This window comes from Mangifera indica, chromosome 11 (assembly GCF_011075055.1).
Source record: "Mangifera indica cultivar Alphonso chromosome 11, CATAS_Mindica_2.1, whole genome shotgun sequence".
Taxonomy (NCBI): Eukaryota; Viridiplantae; Streptophyta; class Magnoliopsida; order Sapindales; family Anacardiaceae; genus Mangifera; species Mangifera indica.
This window is the reverse complement of record NC_058147.1, coordinates 8,839,858-8,850,152: the sequence shown is the minus strand read 5'-3', so window position 1 is coordinate 8,850,152 and position 10,295 is coordinate 8,839,858. Positions and strand designations below refer to the sequence as shown.

At 33.4% G+C, this 10,295-nt stretch overlaps 1 pseudogene; it reads left to right on the top strand.

The window, feature by feature from the left end:
• The first annotated feature begins 3,060 nt into the window (after positions 1-3,060).
• Positions 3,061-9,715, top strand: LOC123229719 (annotated as a pseudogene).
• The last annotated feature ends 580 nt before the right edge of the window (positions 9,716-10,295 follow it).

Sequence of the window (10,295 nt, the reverse complement as noted above, 5' to 3'; positions counted from 1 at the left end):
AAATCTCTTATTACCAGAAAAATTTCCACTACTTGCCATAAATAAAATTAATTATATAAATAAATTATTTGATTAATTATAAAAGATAATAAAAAAGTAAATAAAATTAATTATATAAATAAATTATGAAAGATAATAAATAAATAATAAATAAAATTAATTATAGAAAGAAATTCTATAATTAATTATGAATTGTATAATAAAAATAAAAATTAGAATTAATAAAAAATTAAGAAAGAATTTAATTAAATTTAAGAGAATTTGATTGAATTGAAAGATTGAAAGAGTATTAAGAGTTGAAAGAATGAGAATAAGAGTTTGAAGGATTGAGAGTGAGAGTGGAGAGATTGAAATTTGAGAGAATGAAATTTGAATTGGTATATATATAGAAATTTTTTTTTAAAAAAAAATTAAAAAATAGGGGGGTAAATTGTAATTTAAAAAATTACAGGGGACCAACGATCCCCTGCAGTTTCTCTGAAAATTGCAGGGGACCGGGTCCTTGGTAATTTCTTCTTCTGCAAGCCAACGGTTCCCTGCGCAGGGAACAGTTGGCTATTTAAATAAATTTAAAAAAATTCTAAAAATTTAAAAAAATTCAAAATTTTTCGGTTCAGCACAGTAAACCGCTGGTTTACATGTCAGTTCATAAACCGGGTGTGAATCAGCGGTTTCACGGTTCCAATTTAGGTAAACCGGAACCGAACTGCCGAAATCCGGTTTCGGTCTGGTTCACGGGCCAAACCGGCCCGTGGCCAGGTCTAAGTTGATGGAAATTTTAAATTTTATGTAATGTTTACTTTTCAGGCTACTCAAGGGAATGCCCGTTCTCTTTTTTGAATTCGAAACAGAGATGAGGGAATCCTATTTCTCTCGACATTGTCCTTATTCCAAGTAAATTTATTACTATTTTATCCTTTAATTAAATATTCATTGTTTAATAACTATTAAGTAAGAATAATTAATGCAAACATTTTTATTTTAAAAATCAACAAAATTTTATTTAAAAATATAAACTATAATTTTCACTTAAGAAAACAGTCAACGTCGTTGTTTGGCAGCCGATGCAGACTACCCTTGTCAGAAATGACACATGAGAAATCAGTAGCTGATGATATGTCAATATGAGCGGATTTTGGCCTTTAAGGACATCAAAATAATGTGAAACACAAGTGGAGGAAACGTTAGACATGATTTTGTCCATTAAGGATGTCGGAATAAAGTAAAACACATATGGAGAAAATTTCAACCAACACACTTAATGGAGAGAATATCTAGGCAGATGCAAAGATTACTAGTAGGTAATTTGTCAAGCCTTGGCAGTGAAACTAAAAGCATGACGTTGATAAGTGATAGGCCTAACAATTCATGTCATTGAATCATATTTATGTCATATAAGTGCAGATTTTATGTCAGAGCTCTTCAACTCTAACTTAATCTTAATTAGAATTGTATTGAAATGTTTTAACCCTAACTCAACCCTTTAATATTAGTGTTGACCCAATCCAACCCAAATTGACTCAAAATTATCTATTGTTTTCATTCATTAAAGTGTTTTTATCGTTTTAATTTCTTCACCAAATTAGTCAAACCTATTATTAATAAAATACACACTATAATTTTTTATCTTATTGACAAATAGTCTAAAAATTTATATGATAAAACTTTTAAAATATGTCAATAATCTGATTAACCAAATCAAAATTTATCTACTTAATAACAAAATAAAATATTTAAATAAAAATATGAGTAATTATAATTTTACAACTATACAATTATATGTAATATGTAAAAATTTCAAATTTTTACTATAAATATAGAACATATAATTATAATATGAGTAACACCTTTAAAACATCTATAATCTTACTAATCAAATAAAATTATTAACACTTAATAATAGAAAAAATATTTAAATTAAAATATACAATAATATGAGTAATAGTAATTATATAAAGATATAACTATATACAATCTATAAAGATTTCAACTACTATTAATATTGTTTTTCAATATTTCTATAATTTATCTTTAACAAATTCTATTAAAGTAGCAAATCTCCAAAACATTCGAATCGATTAGGATCGTATCATGTTACTTTCGCATGAACTTTAATACTATCCGATTTAATTTCAAATCGTATCAAGCTGATCTAAAATAAATTTCGTGTCAAAAATCAATTTTAACTTGATATTTTTCATATCGTATTGTGTCAAGTTAATAGGTTGTGTTAAAAATTGTCAGCTCTAATTAATGAGGGGCTCGTTCAATTTTTTTTATTTTAATCAAATATAAAGTAATTAAATAAATAATTGTGTAATAATATATGCATATATGATAATTTAAAGTTAAGGTCATTTTCATCTTAGAATCATAATTTTTCTTTCTATTCCATATAAATGAACCGTGAAGAATATCATGACGTTAGACCAGTCGTTAATAAATTGGTTAAAAAAAAGCGGAGTTTTTAGTGAATTGTATAAAATGGTGAGTTTCAGCCAAAACTCACCATTTCACGCTAAAATAACCCTCACACTTAGTTCAATATAGAAGTTTACAAATAGATTTGTTCCATCCAACCATACAAATCCAATATATTAAATGACTAGAATCACTCAGGATAAGTATACTAGTCCTACAATTTATTTGATGAATAATATGATGAAGCATCTTAGAAGTTTTTCAACATATTTTATAGATTCTACTTGGATTGCAATCTTCCACCATAAATTAGGCTGAAGGGACCTTCGAATTCAGGTAGGACGGGGCACGAGATTGGATAAGTACATGTTTAAAGAGTTTTACCTAGATTTTTTTTTTTTTTCTAAAAAGAGGTGTTTGCTGGGTATACTTGAATTCTTGATCCTAGAACATGGAATGTTGTTGACACCTCCGTAGGACATTAGTTATGAATTAAGGTTGTAATATATTTCATTAAAATGGCAATTTGATTAATTAATTATAATAACTTTCGATCAAGTCAGTATAAATACTACAGAGAAAGCAGGTAAAGATCCAAGAAGAAAGAGAGCAACCCGAGAACACATAATATTGAGAAGAATGGATACCAAAAGACTGGGTTTTATTTTAGGGTTTTTAGGGTTCTCGTTACTGGATGGCCTGCTTCTTTCCATGGCTCAGCGTCCGAACACCCACCATTACGATTTTGTGCTCTATTATTTTTTTTTAAATGCTATATATATATATATATATATATATATTATCTTAATGGGTATTTTCTGTTAATGTTTTTGTAGCTAAAAGAAGCCAATTTTACAAAGATGTGCAACAAAAAAAGCATGTTAACTGTAAATGGAAGTTTCCCGGGGCCAACGATTGTGGCTCATAAAGGGGACACTATGTTCATTAATGTCATCAATCAAGGGACACCGTGTCACCATCCACTGGTTATACTTCTCTCTGACAATCTCTTTGATAATATTCTTGAGGTGATGAAATCATTATGCCTGAAAAACCTTAAGAAATTAAATTTCCTTCTTCTTATGCAGGCATGGAGTGAGGCAGCCAAGGAATCCATGGTCAGATGAACCTGAGTACTTAACACAGTGTCCAGTTGGACCTGGAACCAACTTCACTTATCAGGTGATATTATCAACAGAGGAAGGAACCCTTTGTTGGCATGCTCACAGTGACTGGACTCGAGCCACCGTCCACGGTGCCATTGTCATTTTACCTGCTGTTGGAAAAACTTATCCATTCCCTAAGCCTTATAAGGAACAGACAATCGTACTTGGTAATAGCTTAATTTTGTCAGTTTCCTTATCTTAATAACTTGGTCATTAATAAATATATATGAAGTAGGATGAATATTTGCCGATTTCAGTATACTAATGATTTTTATTTTGAATATTGATGCACTGGAAACCTCATGGTTCAAGGAAGATCTGATGGCCATGATTACTTATTCAAAAGCCACTGGAGCCCTTCCACCTTTGGCTGATGTGTACACCATCAACGGCGAACCAGGGGACTTTTGTAGATGCTCCAATGGTACGAAGATCTTTTATGTAATTGAATGCTTTAATTTAATTTCTTGCTATTATTTAAACATTATTTATTCTTCATACCTACTTGAAAACTTTTAATCTTTACATGGGATAAATTGCAGATCCGATAAGATTATAGATATCACTATCTTTTTTATGAGTTTTATATATATATACACACATTTTCATAAACCATGCATTTCATAAGATGTAATAAAGCGTAATAATTTATTACTAATAAATGGAATAATATGAAATTTATGTATGTGTATACAAGAGATTGTATTATGTTACCATTAACATTTTGTATTTCACTTCATAATTCCTCTAGAATACATACCTTAAAAAAGGAATTTACATTGCAGAGACAACATGTCGGTTATCAGTTGAACATGGCAAAACTTATCTTCTTCGCATTGTGAACGCTGTAATGAATGTACAACAATTTTTCGGCATCGGAAAACACAACCTCACTGTTGTTGCGCAAGATGCAGCTTACATAAAACCAATACACACCAATTACATAATGATAAGTCCTGGCCAAACAATGGATGTTTTGTTCACAGCTAACCAAAATCTTAGCCACTACTACATGGCTTCTACTCCTTACAGTGACAGTTTACTGTATTTCCCAACTTCACCACCACAGCAGTTGTTCAAGATGAAGGCAATTATACCGCCGCTTCATCTCCTTTCTTCCCAACTCTTCCTGCCTTCAATAATATAAATGCTGCTCAAAGCTTCACCAAGGCTATAAAGAGTTTAGCAAATAAAGATTATCCAGTCAATGTCCCTCACAGATTAGACGAGCGACCCTACATTACAGTTTCTTTAAATGAATTACAGTGCACTAACAGCTCTTGTGATAGTGTAACTGGTGATAGGCTAGCTGCATGTCAGAATTATGAAGCCTGAAAGAATTTGGATTCCTCAAAGAATTTGGATTCATAAAAGAATTTGGACTCCTAAAAGAATTTGGACTCCTGAAAGAATTTGGATTCTTGAAAGAATTTGGACACCTGAATGAATTTGGATTCTTGAAAGAATTTGAATTCGAAACGGTGTCAAACTTGGACATGTAAGTTGGTCAAACGAAGTCAGGTTTACACGGATTTTCTGAATTTGTGTTCTTTTTAGTTTTTGAGTCCAAATTAGTTATGGATTACTTCCATACTACAAATAAACATGCTAAACGTCTCATAAAGGATGTGTGTGATGTATCAAGGGATCTCCAAGGGCTTTAGACTTAGATTGACAAGTTTAGGAAGGTGAGAGAGATTTGTGAGAGAGAGATTCGTGATTGAGAGTGAGAGAGGATGAGGCTTGAGTTTGTAATCATCAATTTGATAGTGGAAGAAGTGCTGCTGCACTCCATGGACGTAAGTAATTTCCCGAACCACGTAAAACTCCTGTGTCTCTTTTATTTTATGCTTTTGTGATGTGTGTTAGATTGTGCTTTGCGACTTTTTCTTCTTCTTCTTCTTTCTTTCTAGGTTTATCTCCTAACAACTAGTATCAAAGCCAGGTTTGTCAATGGTTGGTTTTGTCAGTTTGGGTGGAAGATTATGGGTTCAAAGAAGGACTATTACAAGGTTGAGAAGTTCGATGGGTCAAATTTCAGTTTCTAGAAGATGTAGATGGAGGATTAACTGTACTAAAAAGACTTGTACTTGCCGCTCAAAGAAAAGCCAATAGACGTGAAAGATGAAGATTGGAAAGTGTCAGATCACAAAGCCCTAGACGTGATTCAATTGAGTCTATTGAGATCAATAGCCTTTAATGTGAAAAATCAAGATGTGTCTCTCATAAAATACTTATCAAATCTCTATGAACTACCTTTTGCGGCAAATAAGGTACATCTAATAAAGAAACTATTTTCTTTCCAAATGCCAGAAAACGGAAACTTCAAGGAGCACCTGAAGGCGTTTAATGAGATTACGGATCAACTAACGTCCGTAAAGATCAAGTTTGATGATGAAGTACAAGCCTTGCTCATCCTCGGTCAATACCTGAAAGTTGGGTGGGTACAGTCTAGTCAATCTGCGGTGCATTTGGGAAAGAAAAGTTGAAGTTTTCAGAAGTTGTGGATATGATCATGATTGAAGAGATTTGTAGGCATGAAGATGGGTTTTTTAATTCAAATTCAGCCTTAAATATGAAAAATAAAGGAAGAAGCAACACTAGAGATGGGCAGCGTAGTAGTTCCAAGTCGAAATGTGGTAAGTCTAAATTAAAAAACCATTAAAACAATTTGCAAGGTGGTAAGAAAGACATCGAGTGCTAGAATTGCCACAAGACGGGGCATTGTCGTTCAGAATGTAAAGCTCTAAAGAAAGAAAGTGATGGTCAGACTAGTGCAAATTATGCTTCAAAAGGCTTAGATGATGCTTTAATTTGCTCTTTGGAGGATAACAATGAGTCATGGATATTGGACTTAGAAGCATCATTTCATGCTACCTCTAGGAAAGAATTATTTGAAGAATATGTAGCAAGCAACTTGGGTAAGGTTTATCTTGGTGATGACAAGGCATGCAACATTGTGGGTAAAGGAAAGGTGAAGATAAACCTAATTTAAAGAAAAATCTGATTTTGATTGGGCAGTTGGCTATAGATGGTTACGTGACAACCTTTTCAAGAGATGTTTGGAAGATTTCGAAGGGAGCTATGACTATTGCTAGAGGAAAGAAAAATGGAACTCTTTACACAACCATAGATGGACATGGTTTACTTATTGTAGTTGAATGTAGAGATGAACCCAACCTATGGCATCAAAGGCTTGGGCATATGAGTGCTAAAGGATTGTGAGTTATGCATTCGAATGGCAAATTGCCAGATTTGAAATCGATTAACCTAGACAATTGTGAAAGTTCCATTTTTGGAAAGCAGAAAAGGGTGAGCTTTAAGAAAATAGGGAGAACTCCAAAGGCAATGAAATTGGAGTTAGTTCACACAGATGTTTTGGAACTTGCAACAGTTTCCTCAATTGGCAGAAAATACTACTTCGTCATTTTCATAGATGATTACTCAAAGAAGGTTTGGGTTTATTTTTTGAGGTAGAAATCTGAGGTATTTGATGCCTTTAAGAAGTGGAAGGCAATGGTTGAGAATGAAATTGATTTGCAGATCAAGAAGTTGCGATCAGATAATGGTAATGAGAATGAAGATTCTAAGTTCAAGAAGTTCTGCTTCAAGAGTCAGATTCGTCTTGAGAGGATTGTGTTTGGTACTCCGTAATAGAATGGTATTGTAGAACGCATAAACCAAGCATTGACTAAAAGAGCTAGAAGCATGGGGCTATATGTTGGTTTGTCAAAACAGTTTTGGGCAAAAGCAATCAATATAGCATCTTATTTGATTAATCGTGGTCTATCAACACCCTTAGATTTCAAACTACCTGAAGAAATTTGGAGTGGTCAGGAGGTAAAATTTTCTCATACTAGAGTTTTTGGTTGTGTAGCATATGTCCATATCAAGATATAAATCTACAACTCCCTTTATATTGCAATTGTCTCAAGTAGAGTACATTTGCAAGGTTCGTCAGCGTTTTAGTATGACTAATGCTAAACCAGTCAAAATTCCCATAGCTAGTCACTTTAGACTTTCCAAGGATCAGTGTCTAGAGACAAATAAAGAAAAGGCTTACATCGATAAAGTTCCATATACATCTGTAGTTGGAAGTTTAATGTATGTTATGGTTTGCACAACGCTAGATATTGCTCATGCAGTGGGAATAGTTAGTAGATTTGTGTCTAATCCAGGCAAGCAACATTGGGCGGTAGTTAAATGGATTTTGAGGTATCTACAAGGTACAACAGAAAAATGTTTATGCTTCAAAAGTAGCGATTTGAAGCTACAAGGATATGTTGATATTGACTTTGTTGGAAAGGTGGATCATAGGAGGAGCACTATAGGGTATGTTTTTACTTTGGGTAAGACAACCATCAATTGGGTTTCTTAGTTATAGAAGATTGTGACAATTGTCTACGACTGAGGCAAATTATGTGGCTGTTACAGAGGCAAGCAAATAACTGATTTGGTTACAAGGTCTGTTAGCATATTTAGGATTTAAACAAGTGTTGAATGTGTTGCACAGTGATAGCCAAAGTGCAATACACTCAGCCAAGAATTTGGCATTTCATTCGAGGACCAAGCATATAAGTTTGAGATATCATTTCATTTGTTCTTTGTTGGATGAAGGTGTCTTGACACTTGTGAAGATTCTTAGGAGTAAGAATCCAGCTGACATTTTAACCAAGCTAGTGACTATTGAGAAACTGGAGTTGTGTTCAGCTTCAGTTGGTCTTTAAGGTTGTAGCAAAGGAAGTTGAGTACACCGTTTTCGTTAGTCAGAAGAGTTGATGATTACATGTGTTTCAGTCTTCAAGTGGGAGATTGTTAGAATTATGAAGCCTGGAAGAATTTGGATTCTTGAAAGAATTTGGACTCCTGAAAGAATTTGGATTCTTGAAAGAATTTGGACACTTGAATGAATTTGGATTCCTGAAAGAATTTGGATTCAAAACGGTGTCAAACTTTGACATGTAAGTTGGTTAAATGAAGTCAGGTTTACACGGATTTTCCAAATCCATGTTCTTTTTAGTTTTTGAGTCCAAATCAGTTATGGATTACTTTCATACTATAAATACACATGCTAAACGTCTCATAAAGGATGTGTGTGATGTATCAAGGGATCTCCAAGGGCTTCAGACTTAGATTGACAAGTTTAGGAAGGTGAGAGAGATTTGTGAGAGAGAGATTCATGATTGAGAGTGAGAGAGGCTGAGACTTGAGTTTGTATTTATCAATTTGATAGTGGAAGAAGTGCTGGTGCACTCCGTGGACATAAGGAATTTCCCGAACCACGTAAAACTCTTGTGTCTCTTTTATTTTATGCTTTTGTGATGTGTGGTTGAATTGTGTTTTGCGACTTTTTCTTGTTTTTCTTCTTTGTTTCTGGGTTTATCTCCTAACACTCCAAGCTTAAATAACACTAGTTTTGATACTCCTCAGATTGATATATTGCAAGCATACTACAGGTATACCTACTAAATAAAGTTTTTAATGGGAGAACAACTTAACATTTGTCAACAACATTATGAAAGAACTCTTACAAATTGAGTGTTTAGTGTTTTAGGAAGTTGAAAGACGTATACGACAGTGATTTCCCGAGTGAGCCACCCTACTATTACGACTTCACGGGAGATGTGTCCAACATATCAGAGTACACCGCCCAAGGAACAAAGGCGAGGATGTTCAATTATCGAGAAACTGTTGTAATTGTATACCAGAACACTAATCTAGGGCTGCATCAAGTCATCCACTTCATTTACATGGCTTCAGCTTCTATCTGGTTGGAACAGGTTCAGGAAATTTCAACAAGAAGACTGATCCACTCTCTTATAATTTGGTTGATCCACCTGAAATTAACACCATGAATTTTCCCAAAAATGGATGGCCTGCTATTCTATTTGTCGCCAACAATTCTGGTAAAATTTTTATCTTCTAGTTATTTTACACTAATTAATGAACACTAGATTAATTATATAAATGAAATTTAATTTTGTACAGGAGTGTGGTTCATGCATTGCCATTTGGAGAGGCACGCAACCTGGGGCATGGAAACAGTTTTCATTGTGAAGGATGGGCCCGACATTAATGAAAAAATGATACCGCCTCCCGCTTACTTGCCTCCTTGTTCACAGTTATAATCATACACTTCCGTTATGTCAAAAGATTTAAATAAAATCTTTTTGGTGGTATTAATAAAAGGGAATGTGATTTCGCAAACCGCAAGACAAATATAAATAATATTTGCATAATGGTTGTTTATTAATGGAAATATTCCTTTGTTGCGAAATTTATAATCTTATCAATTTTTGCTTTAGAAACTCAACAATTTGTATATAGGATTACAATAAACTTCGATAGAGTTGGGTACCCGAAAAAAAAAAAAAAGTCTATGGGTAACCCCTAGAAAATTCTGAATTGGGAAAGGGTTGAAAAAAAAAAATCTTATAATTAACTCATCCAGAAATTAACAAAAGTATTCTCATTTGTCAAGACACTGGATAAATTTAGGATTTGAGTTGAGTTAAAATGATAACTTCGTCTCAAATTGCGGTAATTTACATGAAGTCCTACTTAAATTATTAACAGTTTCATATTTTGGCCATGAACTATATGACCGTAACACTACCAAAATTTTAAGCCGGCAATGGAGTTAGGTCTATGCCCATCAATTTCAACCAATCTAAGTATGGATAACTGACAACGTAAATTCCAACATCT